The 20,953-nt window shown below is 35.2% G+C and overlaps 1 protein-coding gene and 1 long non-coding RNA gene across 3 annotated transcripts in view; both read right to left on the reverse strand.

Annotated features, from left to right (window-relative positions):
* LOC135072048 (semaphorin-1A-like) overlaps positions 1-20,953 on the reverse strand; it is a 148,893-nt gene that overhangs the window by 95,410 nt on the left and 32,530 nt on the right. The gene's annotated exons all lie outside the window — the stretch shown is intronic.
* On the reverse strand, positions 15,681-18,138 carry LOC135075784 (uncharacterized). The gene is made up of 4 exons (XR_010258109.1): positions 17,912-18,138; positions 17,145-17,359; positions 16,740-16,967; positions 15,681-15,980 (listed from the first exon to the last, which is right to left on the reverse strand). It is a non-coding gene; the product is annotated as an uncharacterized LOC135075784 (long non-coding RNA).

Raw genomic sequence — 20,953 nt, forward strand, 5'->3', positions numbered from 1 at the left:
AAGAAATAAGGAATTATCATTGAACACACAATCGCTTTTAAGTAGTGGGAATTGTCTGGACAATTCTACGAAATATTAGTCTTTGGTAGCTTTACCGCGGGGAAGAAAACGTATAGTGTTTGAAAAGTACGAGTAACGATCGCCGCGGGAGATAGTCTAATGGCACTCTTAATCGCTATCCGCAGGAAAATCGAGGTGTAATTAACATTAATCATAGAGATGTGGGCTCGGAGGAGTAATTGTGGGCATCAGTCCTCGCGGCCAGTCGCGGCTGAAGCCTCCGAATATGAATGGCGCGACAAAAGAAGCGTCGTGCAGATGACGCGGACAAACGACCGGCAACGAGCACTGTTTCCACACCAGACGCTCTATCTTCGAACTAATTAACCATCTGGTAGGTGAAACACTGACAGATTTACGCGCTTAATCAATTCTGATAATCCTGTCAGTGTTAATTCTGATACGGGGCATGCATATTGTTTAGAACAGCACAGTCACGACTGCTCGTACTCGGTAATGGCTCGCGCGAACACGATTACACATAAAGATAGCTAATCAATTTTCACCGAAACTTAAATTGGTTACGGTTGGTGTTGGGAATGAATTGTAGAATGAGTTTATGGGAAAAACTGGTGCAATGAAAAACGGTATTACGGCCGCAGAGCTGGATCGGTATTTTCATAATAATCGCGCATTTTTCAGCGGTATTCTGTTGGCTGACATCGCGTGCCGCGCCTCGTGCCTGGCTCGGCGTCCCGCGCTGTCATGTCCCGGGTCACGCTCGCCGCGGTGTCGTTATGCGGAATATGCCAAATTCATGCCTTGTATAGAAATATTATCTTTTATCTAATGTCTAGTATTGCTCGACTGAGAACAAGTTACATTACATACATCATTTGGTCATGGTCATGGTTACAAAAATCAAAATTTTTCTTCATTGGCCTTCCATATGAAGAGAAGAAAAGCTCCTTAGCATCAGTTAATAATATAACCTAATTTACACACGTGTTACTACGACTCACTCCTTAAGGTCACGAACACTTGAATCAAAGAATTAGAGCTGACAGCAGAATCGAACAAAAAATTACACGCACCATCGTAGTACAATTGTGCCGGTTGACATTACATTGTATTTAATGTCAAGGCCAGCAGAGTCGGGTACGAAAGGAACGATGCGTGAATCAGAAACTTATTTGCATTCGGTTACAAAAGTGCCAAATTACACGCCTAAGTAACATAACCTACGGCTTTGTATTCTCTATTGCAACTTTGACCGTTCAAATATCGTACTGACTACTAACCTCATTTAAGTTTATTATTTAAGTTTTAATGATTGAACTTTAGCATAACTTATCACAGGACTAATTCGAAATGATATTGATTCAGTGAAATAGACGTCAAAAGCTTCCAATACTTTTTAAATTGCTTCGACCTCAGAGGACACAAGTATAAGTAAAGCCATTGAACTTGACAACACATTATCCTAATTACTAATTGATAAATGTCGGGTTCCTGAAACAAGGTTAGGTACGTAATGTTTAATTAATAGTCCGCGGCTTTTTGAAGTAGGTATCTACTGCAATTTGTTTTCTAACATTAATACCCGTTTCTACTTAGTGGCGTGCGGACTGTGCTGTGCATTATAGGCAATTAGTACCAGGTAGGGAAAGGTGTTTTATTCTTGAAAAACATACAAGTATTTTGTCTTACTGTATTTTCTTAGGTATTTCACATGGCGCCCAAAAAGGAGAATGTCACTTAAAACTGAACGGAAATTGCATTCTGTTTAGCATTATGTGGACTAACAAAGTGATATTTTGTTTCATATCTTCCTTTTTCGTCCGACCACTAAGCTGACTCCGTAGTTAGGAGGCAGCTGTGCGACAGCGGTAAATCAGCGCGCGCGCATCTTTCTCGACCAATCAGGACGCGTGTTGTAGGTATGCCCAGACAGGGGTATCTTACGCAGTTGCATTAAGTGCTATTTTGCAACAAAAATATCAAGTCTTAAGTGCTGTCGCCTGTACGGTAACACCGCGTCATTTGCACCTGCCCGCAAAGGAAGTTCTAATGAAGCCCGTTGCATATTGCATTTGAGTTACAAGTTGGGAACGGATAATTGTATAGGCCAAATTGCGTAAGAGGAAGCGCTTGCGTGAGAAAGGTGTTTAGATATTATTGAACCCTTCGATAAATGGCGAGGCTTTAAAGGAAATGAAGGAGCGATAGTTTTTATCTGGCAACAGGCCATAAAATACATATGTTAGATGCCGCTATATGCGATCGCCAGCACATTAATTTATAACAAGACTTCATCGATCTTGCCTTAGGATTAATTTATAAAACTAAGGATAGTTAATTTTGGTGATTATTTAACTCATGCGGTCAATTTTATTACCTAAATGTCTAACCTCATACCTATAATATTTGTGCAACAAAGTTTCAGACTAATAAATAACAAAGAAAATTCAGACAATATTTAGAGTTTTTAGACAGCTACAGTGCATGCATTGTTAGTTACTCCACTATGGCAGTGCCATGCAAATACGATTGCCTTTGAACCACTTGCCTTGATTAGTCCAACTTCATTTCTAACATACGAGTACAAACGCTGACCGAAATCCAGGGTAAAAAGAAGAACCCACGTTAAGTGTTTAATTTACCTTACTACTAGCCTTTTCAAAACAAATTGAATGTAGAAAGCGATCCGCGAGTGTGTGCGCCGCCTCGACTCGCAAACGATTAAAATTCAAAGCCTGTAGAAATGTAATTACTTCTGCTCTGGTCAGAGTTCCGTCGACTTTTATTCGTAGTAATTAAGGTAAACGGCTACTAGTTCGTGATAGTACGTAAGTTCGTAAGTTTTTTTTCTAGCTCAAATAATAAGCAAATGGAATATTATTTATAAAAATTCTTCATTACTACAAAAACTCTATTATTTAAGCTATCTAAAAAACCAAGTACCAACATTGTGGCGCCAAAAATGAGAGCAATACGAAGCTTCAAACTCTCAGAGAGCCAAAAACAGCCGTGCGGCTTGCAAAGGTTGCTCTCACCGTAAGGTTAGCGCTCCAACTTCTTAAGCTTATAAAAAGGCGAAGGAACGTCCATTTAAATAAAACTTGTAATAGTGGTTTCATGTGTTCCTTGACAATTGATTTGGCTTAGAAAAAAGTTATATGAAAACTTAGAATTCCTTTAAAATTGCGATTAATTGACTCACGAAATAGCGTACATATTATTTTTCGGGTGTCCCCTATTTCGTGACACTACCGAATCAAGGATATTATGGATAACATTTTGATGCTTGGTTTTTAAATATTTATTTATGATAATTTAAATGTAAGTTATGAAACAAATAATGCATTTATTTAAGTTTCTCATGACCTAAATTCGGTATATGTTTCGTTCACTAGAATTTATATGACACGAGTTTGAAGTTCACATATATGACCAATTTTAAGATAAATTAGCATAAGTAGTACCAGCGTAATTTTGGTTTTATTTCGATTTGTTTTATTTAACTTTGCTTATTTGTATTGTATATGGGATAGATAATAGTTAATTGACACATTTTGACAATAATCCATGAATTTTACTTGGGGAATTTAGAATAATTAGTATCACGAAACAAGGAACCGTATTATTGTTACTTTTTTCCAAGTTCGTGTTATATAAATGTATGGTGTTAGGTACTTTTATGACACATACCATCAAAGAAATCGACATATTTTTTTGTTTTTAATACTTACCTACTTAAGAAATTAATTAATTACTAACTTTTTATTATGAGTCATTGGTGTATCTGGGGTTATTTTCAGGGGGGGGGGCTACCCTCACTTGAAACAGCTCCAGGGGTGGGATTATGGGGAGAAGGGGGGGGGGGGGGTTACAAATAACAAATCAAAATTTTATGGGTACGAAGGGGGGTGGGGTGAGTCCCCCCCACATTTCTAATGGTTAAATAAATATTTTCACATATCGCTAGAAATAACAAATCAAAATTTTATGGGTACGAAGGGGGGGGGGTTAAGTTTCCCCCCCCCCCCTACATTTCTAATGGTTATATAAATATTTTCACATATTGTTAGAATTAACAAATCAAAATATTATACTAGCTAGACACATTATTTCTTATGAATATTTCAGGTAAGTAATATCGTCAATTTCACATAATTATTTTATTCTAAATTTTTATTATCGTTTTTACATTTATTAAACCCTTAATCATTATTAAAATATCCTAACTGGATGCATAAAACCTTATCCCGAAATAGGGGACATGAGTTCACGAACTTAGAAACAGAGCAAAATTTTGTCACGAAACAGGATCCAAACAAGAGGTCCGCAGAACAATTAATATAAAAAAAAGTTCAAACTATATAACTATTAATTATGTATTAACTTACTGTCAAAAGACCAAAGTTTAGCATACAAAAGCTTTTATACTGATATCGTGCTCGGTTATTTTTAAATAAAATGTTAAAGTCGTAAGAGCCTTAATATACCGAAGTAGGGGGCACTTACCTTAAGTTTAATGCCTGTTTTACATCTCGAGATGAGTGTCGAATCGATTCTGAAGCTGACTCAGGTGACTAAGATGCAACTTTATAAGGCGAGTTTAATTCAACATGAAATACCTACGTGAATTAGTTTTTGGATGTTTGAGTAGGTAGACAGTTTAAGTTACGTGCCGATAACTACAGTCAATACCATACAGGGCTTGGGCATATGGATAAAAAAGTATTTTTTTGAATGATTGGTGGCTATTATGATAGAAATCGTTGCATAAATTATGTAAATGTTAAATGCTGCTGGAGTGAATAATGTTAGCTGTTCATTTAGTTCCACTCGGCTAGTATAGAATATTGGAATGACTGAATGTTGGTGTCAAAAACACTTGTTCCTCACTTGGTTGTATTTCGAAAATTTAAATTTTTTCAGCACTACAGAACACGTAAAATAAACGGCAACAATCGCGGAACTGTGAGCTCAGGTGCGCTCCCCACACAATCAGCAGTAAAAAGGAACAAACTTTCGGAGGAGATTCTCGTGAGTATTACCTTTCTTAATAGCGACCGCAATATGATGCTATGCAACGTCATAAAGTGTGACACAGGAAATGCCAGCTAATAATTTTTACGAACAGCTGTTTGGGGCATAAATTTTAATCAAAACGTCAAGCGGGTTATTTTATAAAATAGCGCTCTAAGAATACTGATTACGGGGTTTGTGCCCCACCGGTAGTCTTAAAGCTAGATAATAACGAGAGCTTCGACTTAATAGAACGTGTTTCCTTAAGAACTCTACACACCAAGCCCGTGAACCCACCGACATTAGTCGTCGACTTTTGAGAAGTTGTCAAAAGTCATACAGAAAGTACAAGTTTAGTCGTCGACATGATTATTTCGACTAAAGCCACAGACACGAAACCAAGCCGCCGGCTGTCAGCGGGCTTGGTGTGTAGAGTCCTTTAGATGCAAACGTAAATTGACGTTGTTCAGTGCCATGTTTACTTGGCCGGCCATCGCTCATGTTTTATTTACACTAATGTCCTGCCTCATAAGTATAATAATGATAAATAAACACATTTCAATTTTGACGCAAGACGACTCTTCTTAGAACCCCTTATTATAATGGGTTATGGATAACTGATCGTTTTCAGCGAAATTGATGTTTGTTCCATTAACTGGCTAGAATAATATCGCCAAAAAGCAATCAATTGATTGTAAACCGAATGCTTTGTTCGTGTTTCTAAATTAGCAAGAAAATTAAGCACTTACTGCAATGCGCATTTAATAAACTGGTTGGGTAACCTCGCTCGTTAAACTGAAATAAATTTGTAGAAAATTTTACATTAAACACGCGACAAACGCATGTGTCAGTGTTTTGAGAATATTTTAGGAATAATCTGACGACGGCAAGTCAAGCTTGACACTGCGACGACTTATGTAGAGTCTATTTTGCAACTGAAGTACCTAGCATGACATGCTGTCGACTCTACGCGTGGAAATAATTTTCCAGTTCCACTTTAAACACTTAAACTGTGCCCTATATTTTAATTTAAGTTATGCTCTATCAGGCAATGCAATTAACATGATAATCCGCTTAGTAGTTTAAAATCAAGTTATCTATAAATTTTAATGTAAATTTTTTTTTAACTCCATTTTGTCCAGAATTTTTCACCGTTATATTTTTTTTATTCCAGCCAGTTAGGCCTACACTTTCAAGTAACTAAATTGTTTATTAGTATAACTACGTATACGATTAAAAGTAAGAGCTATCGTGTCTGTAGAGCAGTGACCTCAGACCTTCAATGATTGCAGCGATTAGATCGCGTTGCGTTTTATCTAAATGCGGTCATTGGCAATTTTATAGTGAACGGGTCCCGCGCACCGCATGCGCCATGCGCCATTAAATCACTCGATATCGATACTCGATATTGTTGCTTGTGCAAGAAACAGCCACTGATTTACTTTATACGCTTCAAATTTCCTTAACGGTTTACTTAACAAATCTCATTGTTTACCGGTATTTAATTAGAAACAAGTATTCTAATTGGGTATCTTGGGTAAGCTGATTATAATCCTGCTTAGCGTTGGTATTTTGGAATAAATAGTATCTATAAATAATACCTAATTGCATATTCGTTAACGTGTTGCTTTATTCACGATGTGTTCAAACAATATGGCCTTGCCCAAATACGCTATCAGATCTGTTAAGGCATAAGTAAATTCCTGACGTGAGATTAATTGCGTATGGAAGACCGCTTGGCGGCGCGCGCGCAGGTGTTCGTTGCATCAGCGCTGCATTCCACGAGGCGACCGCAGCGCTACGTCCACTGTGTGACGTAAAATAAGGGATAGAGGTAGGACCTCTTTAGACAGAATTAATAGGTCCATGTAAACTAAGTTATACGCCATTAGATAAGAGAGTGTTTACAAGAACTTTCAGGAAATAGGGAGAGTAATTTTTATGAAGAATTTTTTTTTATGCATAACTAGGCAGGTATTTGACCACAATCGCACCTGATGTTAAGTGGGATGCAGTCTAGGATGGTACATATCTGCCCTGTTTGTAATTGTAGACACATATTGTAAAAGGATATGCGGAAATAAGATCCAAATTATTTTCCAGTTGAAATCATTATAAGATTAATATTAAGGCTGAGTTGCACCAACTAACTTTGAAGTAAGATGGTGCAACCCAGCCTAAGTAATTCCGTCTTACTCAGCAGATAAATTCAAAAGCAGCTTTGTTCGTTTAGACGAACAAAGCTGCTTTTGAATTAAAAATATGATGCTTGGAATACTAACATTCCAAGCATCATATTTTGTGAAATGAGGAGCTGTGGGCCTACCATTTGCAACGAAGTTGTGACTGCGTCCACTACCTGCCATAGTTTTAATGCCCGTTATGATATTAGATTCAAGCCTACCTACGCCGAGCCACACCCATACTCTATTATCATATTTGTTATTTATTGTGCTTAAATTCGTTATAATCAGGATTAAGTTGCGATATCTCTTCGCTCTCGGTCATTATACGAATACCAGATTATGTCTGACAATATTATGCCAAAATAATTATGAACAGCAGAATTTAGGGTAGGTATTACGAGTAACTATAATAGCGTCGTAATTTTGATTTAGTTCTAATTAATTATAATTTGTTGTAAGATTAAGATGTCTGTTGCATAGTTTTAGATATTTAATCTTGATGTAGTTTAAACTAGGCGAATTATGGCATGGTTAGGGTATTATAATTAATGGAGCTAATAAGCTAGAAGTTAAGTATTGTTGTAATGCAGCTTTGTTTAGATACCTTAGTGATTTGAGATTAAATCTGAAATTGCAATGAAATAAAAGTTCTTTGGTTATTCTTATCTGGGGGCACTTTATCATCTAGCGCATTCGTTCCATGGTTAGTCACGCGACAGGACGTGATCGTATGCGACGCTTGTTTCATCACCGTTTTATGACATCAGGGAGCTCTGGGCCGCTAGATGCACCCAGATATTGCCAAGGTTGCCAACTTTTGCAATTTTCCGGAGCGATATAAACATATTTTTATCTAATCTAAAAGTAGGGCCTTGAGCTTAGCAGTGACGTGACACGACTTTAGCTCAGGGAAAAGTAAATCGACTTACAAATGGGCACAATTTTGTTTTTCAAATAAGTAGTATAATTAAGTTAGGTAGGTTGTAATATTTTTTATTATTTTCTATGCATGAAGGATGTGTGGACGAATAAGTTTAATATTTATTTATATGTTCCCAAGTTTGTGGAAGTATTTAAGTTTGTTTATATACGATATCCCGTGCTGGTATTTTGGGACTAGTATGGACGTCTTATAAAACTCTAAGGATATTTTGGCAACCCTAAAGAGCTAAGACAAGAGTGCAATTAAACCGTCTGTCAGGCACATTCGCGCAGTTCTAGCGCGTATGTTTGCGATTAAAGGATTATATTAGCATAGCCAACAACTTTAAAACAGCTGCTAGAGACATTCGTATAAACCCTATCAGTAACTGACCATAAAGATAAAAGTTATATTCTAACTCGGGTGAGTAGTATTGGCCAATTATTTTAGTGTGCTATTTTGATGACGATATTCTGCAATACGCGATATGAAGATCCTTTTGATTCGTTAAAATTCACGCAGTAAAAGCCACGGGCTAAAACCAATAGAGCCGTAATGAAATTATCACAACTTGGATACATACTTTAAAGATTGTTTGAATAATGAATGACAATGCATTGCACAAATGAGTCAGTCAGTCCTGAGTTGTAATGCCATTCATATCTTTTTTAATCGAGTGAGTAAGCTGACAGTTCAACCTTTTATGTACAATTATCTACAGGAATGTCCAAAAAAATTTACATCCCGTCGGCTACTTGGGAATTAGAGGTAGTGATAGTTCAATACGCAAGTGTCATTATTAATAATTATCTAGTAGCTACGAGTTAGGGCTACGAGTAATTAAAAGCTCATGGATTTGTCCAACAAAATAATTAGCAGCTAAGATTAGTTTTTTTACTGAAACATCAATCAGGATTAGGACTTCAGAATTGATAATATAAAAACAAAGTACTTCGCGGTATGTAATTAAGTTTTCCAACGAGGAATCTTTTGTTTCTTAGATACCTTTACACATGAACATATCAAGTACGCTCTACCTAATATTTAATTTAATACCAGTCCAAATAGAGTCGCAATATTTTATCCAAATCTAACATTAACGGTATAACGATAACGACCCATTAGCCGAGGTGGTTAACGTGAGATCTAATGTTTGTTCATGGAATAAGTAGATAACCGAAAACAATTCGCGAGAAGTGGGGTAACACTACTTTGTTGCAATGCTTTAATTTGTCACTAGCTTTTGTCTGTGACTTCGTCTGAGTAGATAAAAAGTAACCTAACAAATGCTAAGGCTATATGCTATCCTAATTTTAAACTAGTAACAGCTGTAAGCAACGTCTATTAGTACATACATACCTACATAGTTTTCGCATAAAGAAGTAACAAACTTCTTTCCACGCAGCCTCAGCACAGCAAATATTAATGCCTACAAATAGATTCCTAAATATTATTTTATAAAGATTTGAAACAACCTTACCAGTACCAAACAACAAAAAGTTTACGAGTTACTTAAATGATAAAGTTTCAACACGAAAACTCAACTAACAGTGGTTAAAGTAAATAATAATGGAAAAGTTTAAACATAGGTATTTCTTGGTCTAGACCTTTCTTATGTAAATTACAAAAGAAATTACGTGCTTTATTTGGCCTATTTCTGGAAACTTGCTTTGAGTCTACTTTGGGTGTTGTAGCTTTTAATGAATAAAACAAAGGGCAACCCACACCCCCTGAATAAAGGCCCTTTTAGAAATTCTGCCTAGAAATGGATTGGAATTCTAAAAATAGACCTGAAAACTCCTTCGTCATAATATTCATTATATCTCGAGTTCATTATTTTGAAGCGGATTATTTTCCGAGCATTAGTCGCATATTTTCAGGACTACCAATGCAATATTTTCGATAACTCGATGTGAAAGGCACCTTTGTAATAAAAACCCATTTCATTCCATCGAGCCGTAAATTTTGCTACTCAGCTATCTGAGTACCTATCATATGCTTTGAATGAGCTTCTCTTTACATTGGAAATGGATTTTATGCTATTGTTTCCGAAAATTATTTGGAAAAAACTTAAAATTTGATTAAAGAGAAGAATGGGGGCTATTATTTTGAAAACCAAATCGAAAAGAAGGAACAAAGTTATCATAACGCAGCCTGCATTTTCATTGTGTGACATTTTAGACTGCCTTTTCAGTTTTATGAAATAATTTAATCTTCTAGACCTGGCTTTTCTTTAATGATGTTTCCGCATATCTTGCTAGAACAGAATTAGAAATCTATATAATATCAACAATAAGATTCTCTTATAACAAAAAAAATCTACCTAAGTTTCTAAAAATACTGGCTGGTTTTAAAAACGCTCGTTTATTTGTACCTAATTAAAAAAGTTGTTGGTTTTTAGAAAAACGATAAAGGTCTGGTCACATAAGCCGTAGGTAGGGGAAAAGAAGAAACATAATCAAAACAAAATGGTAACATACAAAAAGAATGAAATGTGAAAAAGAATTTCAAAATTCACGTAACAAAATTTGTAGATTTTTGTAATCTGTATGTACTTAATCGTAATTAACAAACTGTTTTATTCAGGTTGAGAGTATTATCAGGGGATGGCACTCCTCTACGTGTGTGTATGCTATTGCGACGAATGCGTCGAACATGCCAGACTGCGTGCCCCCAATACAAAACACCATACATATGCCAAGGACATTTCTAGCGCTCAATGAACCAAGATACGTACATTATGCGCCGTAAATCCACTACCGACTCACACCGAAACAAGTTTTTATTTTATACAATCAAGATGATGCTATCACGAGGTCATAATAACCTTTTGCCTGTCCTTATAAACTAACCTCTTTAACAAATTAGCAAGATTAAGTAATTATAGCCTGACCAGGAACATAAAAACCCTCGCCATGTTGCGGAAATCTAATGGTACTAATTTCTTTTAATGGCAACAATAACTAAAAACTTCATTGACATGTCACCTTGCATGTCAATCTATTGCTGTCAAAGTGTAAACAAACTTTATTTTAAATGTGCGCAATTGATTTTGTGAATTAAATTGCTAAAATCTTTTTATAGTCGTGAAATAAAAGTGGTTCACAATGTATTCAAGTATTTGTCGAAGAGAAATAATAAGGGTTCGGACAATATTTTCATTGAATAATTTTTCCGACAAGGGTGTCAAATTGACTGACATGTTTATCGTATAGTACAGTCCACTATGAAAATTAGCTGTGGTTTGTTTCAACTACCTATTTTAAAGTTTTTTGTCACTTTCTAAGGGTTGAATTTTATGGAATTGGGAAAGAAGTACCGAGTTTGAAGCCTTCATGAGCCGACATTGCAGTTGAATATTCAAGTTCTGAATTTGATTATTGATGAATAATAAAATAAATCCTACTAGCTCGATTGATGGTTTAATTTAATTTATTTAAACCAGATTACCTATAATAATATGTTTTCGTTAATTTATGAAAATATTAAATTAGCCCGTAATCCTGAATCCTGATACATAAAGTCAGCCTATTAATTTAACACAGGTACGACTGTACTCAGTGTTGCACTATCAAATGCAATTGATGCGCCTCTATGCCAGGGTTTTTATGTTCCTGGTCAGGCTATACGTTTGATACAACGAAGATTGATAGCGCTGCTTAATTGGCGAACAGCTCATTAGCAAACAGTGGGCTAATTCAAATGCATTTGTCGAGAGTAGAAATCGTCTGTCAAATAATTTTCTAGTAATCAATTTTGAACTGATTGTCAAGGTAATACAGTTGAAAATTGAATATCAAAGCCAGACTACGCCTAATGTCAGATCAGCCGATGGTAGATGCCAAATTTCCAATATCGCGTACGAAGACGGAGAACTTTGTCAATATAGTGGTACATAAGGGTCATAATTAGTGGATGCCGACGATTTTCGCGCTGTCATCTCAACGACTGCCCACCCTTGTCGTTAGAGCAGTCGACTGGATAGAAAGCATGGAATTAACATGGTGATTGATAAACTAGGTGCAAATAAGCATAGGTATTTTATAACCACAGAATGCTTTTTGCTTAAATTTGAAAATAAAGGATATTGTTCTGCGTCCATACATCGTTCGCCCCAAGACCCCCAAGCAATGAAATAATGATTTTTATATGTGAAATTACTTAACGATTGTCACCTTATACTCCACTAGCTTTTCGCTCGCGGCTTCGCGCGCGTGGCCTACATTAGGTACCTACATATTTTACGGAACCCTATTATTTTCCAAAATAAAATTTAGCCTGTTACTCGTGGATAATGTAGCTTTCGAATGGTGAAAGAATTTAATAAAAACGGTCCAATAGTTTTTGAGTCTATTCATTACAACCAAACAAACAAAGTTTTCCTCTTTATAATATTAGTGTAGATACTTAAAGCACGGATAAGCGGGAGATTCGTTACAATAGGAAAAATGCTTCAGATTTTGAGGTTATTAGCATAACAGAAGTACATTTCCATTTTCTATCTTCTATAGGTACCTACTTATAATAAATCTGTAGAGAGGTCAACTCTGTACATGAAATATATTTTCAAAATAACTATCAGGGGGTGATACTGATGCCAAAAATGCAATCAGTAAAATTTTTGTCTGTCTGTCTGTCTGTATGTTCCTTATAGAAACAAAAACTACTCGACGGATTTTAACGAAACTTGGTACAATTATTCTTCATACTCCTGGGCAGGTTATAGTATACTTAGGAATTCCCACGGGAACAGGAATTAGCGGGAAAATCCTTTTGTATGAAAAATCTAAACCGCTTAAGTTAGACGCTTTAAATTTCGCACGTAGGTACTTTAGTAAACTAATTCCCACGGGAACTGGAATTCGTGGGAAAATCCCTTTGTATGAAAAATCTAAACCGCTTTAGTTAGACGCTTGAAATTTGACATGTAGGTATCTTAATAAACTTAAAGCTTAGTTACAACAGGATATTGCAAAATTCCCACGTGAACGGGAAAAAACATTTGAACGAAAAAATCTAAACCGCGTAAGATAGATGAAGGGGGTAAAACGGGATCCACGCGTACGAAGTCGCGGGCGGCCGCTAGTTGCTAATAAAACTATTTATTGTCAAGAATTATATGTATAATAATGCGAATTCCCGTTCCCGTGGGAATTAGTTTACTAAAGTACCTACGTGCGAAATTTAAAGCGTCTAACTTAAGCGGTTTAGATTTTTCATACAAAAGGATTTTCCCGCTAATTCCTGTTCCCGTGAGAATTCCTAAGTATACTATAACCTGCCCAGGAGTATGAAGAATAATTGTACCAAGTTTCGTTAAAATCCGTCGAGTAGTTTTTGTTTCTATAAGGAACATACAGACGGACAGACAGACAGACAAAAATTTTACTGATTGCATTTTTGGCATCAGTATCACCCCCTGATAGTTATTATGAAAATTATATTTCATGTACAGAATTGACCTCTCTACAGATTTATTATAAGTAGGTATAGATATGTAGGAGAGACGTCTTAATTACACTTTAAATCGTAGATCGATAAAGAAACCCTTTGTCAAACCGTATGAATAGCAGCAAATAGAACTTTGCGTATTGGAAAAATAGGAATGCCTACGGAAAAGCCAAACATTTTTTAAAAAGAAGTTAATATATTTTACTTACATTTAAATCCAAAAATATCTTTATTCCGACCCAAGGGTAAGTAGGCAGTTATGTAGGTATAAATGAAAATACGTATGTAAGTACTTATTATTTATTAATGGTCATGTTCTACATTTTCTATTAAATATGGGCCCAATACATCAATGATGTCGCCATCACAACAAAGTACCATAAATGGTTTAACGAGATTCCGATATTTGTATAGGGAATAAGTTTTTTTTTTGGTATGCATAATTGCTACTTTTTTGCACATAAATGTATGTATGTACCATCCATGATGACAATAGGGGCATTTCACGCGAAGCGGACAGCGAAAATCAAGTCAGGTTTTGGATTTTGTTCATATTTGGATTAAATGTACTGCTATATGACCTGAATGGATGTGCATCATTATAATTTTTTTATGAAGCTTAGTTTATTTTTTATGAGCGTTCAAAAAATTGGTAAAATTTTAGGAACAGATTTTTCAGAAGCTATTACTGCTATTATTACATTTGATTAAAAATAAACTAACTATTGGACTTTTGAGAATAAATAACTGTGTTTCTTACTATTTACTACAAATTTGAAATTTCTTTTTTGTTCACATAGAAAACCGGAAGTAAAGTTTTAAAATCGAATTTTACAAAACTTCGGGATTTTTTAAAATTTTTATTTTTATTTTAAAATATACCTAGTAGTCTATAAATAACGTGTGTAAAGTTGTAGAATGGAGTCTGTATTGGTTTTTGATTTAGACGCAGTACAGTGCGAGCGCGCCGCAATGAGCGTCATACTGGCTATCGACATTTGGCTAGTGTATAAAAATTGTTTGTTCGAAAATAACTGAAACCTTAATATTGTTGCATGCATACTCTTAAACAATTATAACTTTGACTCGGCGAACTTTGTACCACCTAAAAACAATGATTGTTGGCATTGAGATGGTATTACGTTGCAGACCACCCACAACTTATTGGATAATACTATTAAAACATTACCCTTCTTTTTGGGTAGTCGGGATATGTTAGTCCAGGGTGCCACCTATCTCCATGCCAAATTTCATTAAAATCTGTTCAGCCGTTCTTTGTTTTATACATAAAACAAAGTCGTGTTAGTTACACGATTTATAAGTCAAGAACGGCTGGGCAGATTTTGATGAAATTTGATATGGAGGTAGCTAGCCAACTACCTAAATGAGAAGAATAATTTATTAGTTTATCCAATAAGTTGTGGGTGGTCTGCAACGTAATACCATCTCAATGCCAACAATCATTGTTTTTAGGCGGTACAAAGTTCGCCGAGTCAAAATTATAATTGTTTAAGAGTATGCATGCAACAATATTAAGGTTTCAGTTATTTTCGAACAAATATTTTTTATACAGTAGCCAAATGTCGATAGCCAGTATGACGCTCATTGCGGCGCGCTCGCACTGTACTGCGTCTAAATCAAAAACCAATACAGACTCCATTCTACAACTTTACACACGTTATTCATAGACTACTAGGTATATTTTAAAATAAAAATAAAAATTTTAAAAAATCCCGAAGTTTTGTAAAATTCGATTTTAAAACTTTACTTCCGGTTTTCTATGTGAACAAAAAAGAAATTTCAAATTTGTAGTAAATAGTAAGAAACACAGTTATTTATTCTCAAAAGTCCAATAGTTAGTTTATTTTTAATCAAATGTAATAATAGCAGTAATAGCTTCTGAAAAATCTGTTCCTAAAATTTTACCAATTTTTTGAACGCTCATAAAAAATAAACTAAGCTTCATAAAAAAATTATAATGATGCACATCCATTCAGGTCATATAGCAGTACATTTAATCCAAATATGAACAAAATCCAAAACCTGACTTGATTTTCGCTGTCCGCTTCGCGTGAAATGCCCCAATAGCCTTTCTTTGTGGTAAATCGTTTCCTGGCTTCCCGAAAAGAGACTGGAACATAAAGGTTTCTTTGGGCTACTTCCTCTCTACTAATATGTTGTAACCCTAAATGTGCTGGTACGAAATGTTCCTCCATCATACTGCGTGCTTTCATTACATATTTTGTAAGAGTACTCCTTGAAATGCCAAGTAATGTAGCTATTCTGTCATCTGAATCACCGGTCCTCAGCTTCATTATATAAGCACCAACTGTAGTAATTCGTGCTCTCTGATAGTATCTATGGCAAAGAAGATCTGAAGGACGAATCTGAAAATAAAATAAAACATCAGATTCACAGTTCAACAATAAGAAGAGCAATATTTATATAGGATTAACGACTTTTGTGTGTAACGGAATAGTAAGATGAGTGATGAAAGATAATTTATGATTTGAACGCTGAATGATGAGGAATGATTGGTCTATGGAGGAAACGAAAGGGATGAATGAGGAACGAGGATTGAGAGTGAGAATAGTGGTAGTTTAAAAGAGTAGTCTGTTGTTATGCAGGAAGTATAAATAAAACTTTACTGAGTTTATTTGGCTCAGGGAATTTTTAACTGGCTTTATGATAGTAAAAATTATGTTTAATATTATGTAAGTAATAATATTGCAATATTTTAATAATATAAGTCTATTTGTATTATACAGGGTGGAAACGATAAGTGATCTATAACACTTTTAATATTGTGTGGCTGGCATACATTTAGTATGGAGGCTGAAAACATTGAATTTTCGGATAGATCCAGTTAATTCTGTAACTATTTACTGATACCGTTAGAAAGAGCTCGTGAAGCACTTTCAGGATGAGTAACCAGTTTTTCGATATCTTGTGTAGTTTAGAAATAATCGAGTGAGATCACTTATCGTTTCCACCCTGTATAACCTGTATGGATGAGAGTAGTGGCAGATTGAAAGCAATGGAAGGAGTTGAAGGATGGGAAGGCTGATTCGGAAAAAACCTTTTTTATTATTATAATAAACCGGCATAATTATTTTTATGTATTATAAAACTGGCAGGGCTCTTACCTCTCTGGGTTGAATCCAATTTCGAACAATTTTTAATATATCTTGATTATTCTCTGTATCCAAACAATGACTTCAAGTTCGCAATAATGAACAACCACATCCAACACAAACTTGTTGGTGACCTACCGGGGCACCGGTTGGCATATCTGGAGAGTCTTGTGAAGTAGGTGTGGTATCTCTTTGCAATAATGAGTGACAAGCCCCACAGATGTAGTCATTTGCAGTAACCTGTTTAAAAATAATAATAATTAGAAATAAGTTTAAAAAAATTATCAGTTTTTTAATGTCCCGCACTTAAATTATTTTATTTTAGTATTAATTTACAGAAACCAATAACTTTACAAGAATTAGACTGATTGTATAGCCAATAACATTTTATTAAATAAGGACTTTAGCGTGCATTACCTCTAATGGAGTTAGTCGTTCCACAATTATGTTCCTGATGTTAATATGATGTTGAGTGTTAGTTCTCAGGGACATGAGCTGATGTGAACGTGTTCTAGGCTCTAGTGTTCTACTGCAAAGCACACATTTTCTGCTAAGATTTGAAGTAGATGCATTTGTGTTGTATCTTGGGCTTGGGTCCAACATGTTGTGCATATAAGATCATGAGCTGTAACCTGTAAAAATAAATAGATTCATTGCATGCCATGCCACACATACTCCTGTGCGTTGAATAAATTGAGCCGCAAACCATAAAAAAAATGATAATTCAATATTATGTGCTGTTAGTAGAATTTTGGGTCAGAGGGTAGGGTTAAACAGCTTTAGTAAATAAGCATTGTTGTTATAATAATTAATTATGACGTGTTACAAACTTAGTTACAAAAAATTATAATCTAGTAGTCTTAGTTCCAAAAAACAAAACAAAACAAGCTTTCATTGAGAGCAGGGAGATAGTGTCAAAGTAAATAATTCCTTAGATTTACACCAAAACCAGCTGGATTGTCAACATAATTGTTGTTTCGCTCATGCCTCCATTGCGCTGTACCATCGACTAGTTTCTTACAATCGAATCGGGCCTGGCTGTCCACACTGTCCAGGGTTGAACCACAGATAATAGCGGAACATTCATTTCAAGACAACCCGCCATGAGAATGGCAATTCAGAAGTTTGGCAAGGCTAGTACTTATTCATAAGATTGCAAAGCAAAATGTAGGTACTTAACTTACCGATCGAGGTGCTGCCCATTGTTGTGTATAATTAAGTTGCTCATTTTCTAACACCATAGAACCACCAGCCGAGCCTTGGCCGAGCCACACAAAAACAGTAAATCCCAGGCTGAGTATGTCGTTATTGCAATCAATCAGAGTCCGTTTGAATAGCCAAGTTTGTAGTTAATAAAGTTCCGAAAATAAAAGCTAAAACACAAACGAATCACAAAGAAGGATCAAGCAAGACAGCAACACAGCAAGAGTGAGTGAGAGAGAAAAGGTGATGCGAGTGAATGACAATTTGACTAACAAATAGGGATGTCCATTTAGAATAGACATAATCGATTAAATTGATCGTTTTTGAAAAATTTTATTTTTAAACATTGTGTTGCTATAAATATTTATTTTATTTATTTAATAGGACAACCAACAAGACATACACTGGAAGACAATCAATATTTACAACGTATTTAACTTAATCTAAGTGCTGCCTTAATTATAGGTTGCCACGGCATGCAATAGTGGACTTATACATAAACAGTGTCTACACTTAAAGAAAAGAGTAAATATGTAAATGTAGGTAAATAAATGTGATTAAATATACATAAAATGCAATAATCCACTGAAGCGCTGCGGGCGCGGCGGATCTGCGCCCGTCTAAAGGTCTAATGATTAGACTCTAGTCTAATCGATCATACCATTATTTACTTAAATCGAATTAAAAAAGCGCATCTCTGTCTCTGCTCTGTCAATATGTCGGTGACTTTGATTTCGTTTAAATACTTTTAAAATATTTTTTCGAACTGCAACTTGTCCGATAGGTTTGGACACTTGCAAGTAAATAAATAAAATATACATAAAATTATGGTACATACTAAGTCTTTGAAAATCTTAGGGCGATTTTTATCAATGTCCTTTGTCTGCTCGATTGCATTGATGGTAAGGAGCAATGGTATTATCTATAATATCATTGGTAAGGAGGGACTGTTCTAAATACATATTATGATAGTTGAGATGGTTGAGAATATTTCCGGGTCGATCGCTTCCACCTTCGGCCTAGATAGTACCTACCTACCTACTTATACGCCAAACTATCTTATGATTGTTATGCATTGTTAAGTAGGGTTATAATACCTAATTATGATTGTTATGCATTGTAAGTAGGGTTATAAATAATTATAATTTACATAAGCAGCAGGTCGGTTATTTTTATTTAGGCAAATGTAATATTTTAAAAGACAATACGTACGATCAGATATTAAGATCAAAGATAAAGATTTCTGCTGTGAAAAAAAATATAAAACAGCTAACTTCTATATCAAGTTCCAACGTCGCTATACGTACCTACCTACTTAATGCTACTGGATTATACGTTCATAGCTCAGAAGTTTAGTCCTTTTTCAGCAGTGTTTAGTAAGAATATTATTACAAATGGGCTTTTAGGGATTTTGTTCACATGGAATAAACGACAAAGTTCTTAGTTACTTATCCAATAGGTAGTAGTAACATAGGTATATGTAGAAAACAGGAACTTAGATGCCAACGAAAGAAAATAGGCTAGCAAATGTTGTTTTGGGGACTTACCTTTATAAAAATATCACATTTAAAAATTCATACCATTTGTTGTTATTTAAAAAACAATGTCAATTTTGACGATTAACTGAAAGTCTATTATCTATGAATATAGTAGCGATATATGGTATCCAGCGGCAATGGCAGTGCAAAATTTTGACAATGACTGTAGTTATCATACTTCGAGTTTGTCCATGGAGACGGCAAAAGTCCTTTAGTTGGCCATAAAGTAAACTTAACGGAAAATGTTACTTAATTGATACCGAGGCGCAACCTGGAAGCATTGCTAAGTGTGCTCCTCGTTACTGGTTCATCGTTCGTCATCGTCATTGTTCGTAAAAACCGGGTCGCGGCAGGCAAATAATAAAATTAGTCTTATGTCTTCTCCCTTATTAACTTCGATGGATAAATAGCTAAACCTCCTTGCGCGTAACTGACGTTTGTTGGAAAACCGATTTTTTCAGGCCATCGGATTTTAATTTCAAAAGTCATTGACCAATCCCAGTTCATATAATAACTATTATGACGTTTTCTATTGGCCAAAAGATTTAACTCTCTAAAAATCCGCGTGCAACCATATCCTGCTTAAATATTGTGCACTTTATTCAGCACAGATTAAACAAGCTAAATGACAAATAGAATAGATTGAAATGACAGATTGCACTTGAATTACCCTACAGATATGTAAATATGTGTTCGAAAATGTGTTGTAACTTGCAACTTGCTGATGTTGAAAAAGCATTTCATAATATTGCGGATTAGGCAGACTTTTTTTAGAAAAAGAAAAGTTTTTATGACCGCCGTTGAGAAATGGCTTCGCGTTATCTGAGACGAATCGATTTAAAAGTAAACTAACACAACAATGGTTAGGCCTCACTTAATCAATTGCCAATATCGAATTATGATTTTGTTGCACTGTGAAACTCAATATTATATGGCTGATTTCTAAATAAAGATTTCTATTTTAACGCTAAATATGTTTGACAATGATAATGTAAATAAAATAGGTGGTCTACTTTAACCGAAGAGAAATAAGTGCTGGTAAATATCATGCTTTTGTTACTGTTTTTATCTGATTTTAGTATCAAATCTTGTATATCAAATTCAAACAATACACGTCCCAGTTGTATATGACAGGAGTAATAAAAGAAGGATTAACTATTGTTGGTAGCATCTTTTGTGAAATAAACTATCTGAAGTTGAATATTGTGGTAAAGATAACATTTGAATGTAAAACGGCAGAAAAGGATCTAAATAAATAACGCACGGTTCATTGAAATCCGCTTGATCCGAACGTTGCAATATTTACCAGTTTGCAAACGAGCAATGCCGTTGCAGAGAGCAGCTTCTATTTATCAGCGCGCTTTATCAATGGCGGGACCATTTCGTGTTCGAAGTTCGGAGCAAATTATAGCAAATGACCACCTACGTGCGTCGCTTAATCGGCTCAATAAACAGAGTGAAGTAGCTTTGCCTTCGAGTTTAGAA

The sequence above is a fragment of the Ostrinia nubilalis genome, chromosome 1 (assembly GCF_963855985.1).
Source record: "Ostrinia nubilalis chromosome 1, ilOstNubi1.1, whole genome shotgun sequence".
Classification (NCBI taxonomy): Eukaryota; Metazoa; Arthropoda; class Insecta; order Lepidoptera; family Crambidae; genus Ostrinia; species Ostrinia nubilalis.